The sequence below is a fragment of the Girardinichthys multiradiatus genome, chromosome 8, assembly GCF_021462225.1.
Source record: "Girardinichthys multiradiatus isolate DD_20200921_A chromosome 8, DD_fGirMul_XY1, whole genome shotgun sequence".
NCBI lineage: Eukaryota > Metazoa > Chordata > Actinopteri > Cyprinodontiformes > Goodeidae > Girardinichthys > Girardinichthys multiradiatus.
The window spans coordinates 1,996,118-1,998,485 of record NC_061801.1 but is presented as its reverse complement, the minus strand read 5'-3'; the positions used below and the strand labels follow the sequence as shown (position 1 = coordinate 1,998,485).

At 38.9% G+C, this 2,368-nt stretch overlaps 1 long non-coding RNA gene across 1 annotated transcript; it reads left to right on the top strand.

Moving 5' to 3' along the window:
* The first annotated feature begins 1,069 nt into the window (after positions 1–1,069).
* LOC124872382 lies at positions 1,070–1,407 on the top strand. The gene is made up of 2 exons (XR_007039274.1): positions 1,070–1,252; positions 1,343–1,407. It is a non-coding gene; the product is annotated as an uncharacterized LOC124872382 (long non-coding RNA).
* Positions 1,408–2,368: the final 961 nt, after the last annotated feature.

Here is a 2,368-nt window from a genome sequence, read left to right as displayed (position 1 = left end):
TAATACAATGGAGTGATCAACAGTGTCGAATGCTTCACTAAGGTCCAATAATACCAGCACTATGGTTCTTCCACAGTCTGCATTTATACGGATGTCATTGAACACCTTGACAAGAGCAGTCTCTGTACTGTGGTGAGCAGGAAGCCTGACTGGAAGACATCAAAGCGGTTGGTCGTTGTTAGGAATTTGTTTAACTGCTGAAACACAGCTTTTTCAATAACATCCAACATCCAATAAATATTTTCCATATCCAGGCAGTAAAGTTAAACTACACAAAAACCTGAGTTAAACGTTTTCATTCCCCTTGAACATATTCATATTTTGTCAATTTACAACTATAAACTTTAATACATTTTATTGGGATTTTCAGTTCTCAACACAAAGTAGTGTTTGTTTGTGAAGATCTTTGGGGTATGTCTCTACCAGCTTTGCACATCTAGAGACCACATTTTAACCATTCTTCTTTGCAAGTTTGCTTAAGATCCGTCAAATCAGAGCCGGGGCCTGCAACCTTTACAATCCAAAGAGCCATTTCAGTCCAGCGAAACAGAACGTGTTTGGAGCCACAAATGTTAGAATTTTTATGTATGTCTACTAAAAGAGATTACTAAAAAATTTGTTATATATATATTTTTTGGTTCTATTTTTAGGTTTTAAAGCAAAGAAAAACATAAAACCTTTGCAAAAAAGAGGATGGGTACATTTTCTTCTATAGGATATGGATGTTTAAAATTATGTGAAAACATAGTTTCAACCCTGTTGAAAAGAAAAATAGATTTAATTACACAATCAGTCATTTTTTCCTTGACTGTATAGTCTACTCTTACGTTTTGATTTTTGAATTTCTGTTTCATTTTGTCAGGGTTCTGGGTTCAGTGTGTGTGTTGTGCTTTGTTTGTGACTTTGTTTTCAGTTTCCAGATGGTTCTGGAGTTTTTCAGGTGTGCTAGGTGACAGGTGTGACTGATCTGCTGATTGCTTGGAGGAGTATTTATGCAGAAGGCTGCCAGCACTTTTTTGGTGGATTTCGTTTTCAAGGATTAAGCTGGCAGCGGCCTGTTATTCTCCGACTCCAGAACCAAGGCAGAAGGGTACCCTGTCCACCCTCCAACGCAAGTACCTGAACATTGAACTAATTCCTGAACTCACCAGTACTCACTCTTCAGCTCAAGCAAAAACCATCTGGATTACCCCGCCTCGCACACCTGGGTCCCGACTACCTCTACCCCTGGCGACCTGACGGTGTTTGTTTAGTAAGCCATTTTCCTGAAATTACCTTACGTTAGTTTTTGCAAAATATCTGTTCCCTGTTTCATCAGTTCTCTTCCCCTCTCTTCATACAGTTGGCAAATTTACCCGTTCATGTCCCAGACTCACTGGCTGTAAATAAACACCTTTCACTTATTCAGTCGTTTCCTCTAAGTGTTCTTCTGCGTGTGGGTCAGATCTGTTACGAAGAAAATGACACATTTGCCTTTTATGCCGCTGCTGACACAGCTGAATTTCTCCACTGTGGGTCACTAAAGAATATTTTTATTCTATTCATTTTGAGCATAAAGTTTAAAGTCCTGTCATGGATTTTCAGTTGGATTAAAGTTTGGAGTTTGACTGGGCCATGCTAACATGTAAATTACTTTTTGATCTGAACCATTATATTCTAGCTCTGGCAGTGTGTTTCCTGCATACGGCAGGGAACTCCCAGTCTCAAGTTTTTTTTTCAGCCCCATAACGGTCTTTTTTTTTTTTTCCAGCCTTGTATTTAACTCCTGCTTTCCATCAATTCTGACCAGTTTCCCTGTCTCTAATGATAATCATCACAGCATGATGCTACAACCACCATGTTTCACCATGAGGATGTTGTGTTTACATGGCTTGTGGATCACTTTAAATGGACCCTCTCATGACTGTTTAACAATGGATTTATTCTAACACCCCTCTTCAATGACCTTTTTACCTTCAGACTTGTGCTGTAGATTTATTTTCTTAAACACAAAATAACTTATTACAAAACATCTTTGTGTGAAACATGTAACCGTATTACTCGTTTAACAGTAATGTTTGGAGTCCTGATCACTTTCTTCCAGTGTCACCAGTTTTACTGCAGAATGACTAATAGGCAGATTAACTTTTTTTGATAAGTGGATGCGCTGCCATAATTTGACCAACAGATTGTAATAGAGTAGATGATAAATCATGGGCATTCATACTCTAAAACTGCTCAAAGCAGTGGAACTGATTGTCTTGGCTTGGTGGCATGGCACACAATGGTGTCCCTCTCAAAAGAAAGGAAACAGGCGCAAATTCTGGCCAGAGCCAAGCTATTTATGGAGCAACTCCAAAGAGCTATTAAAACCTTCTCAGTCGAATGC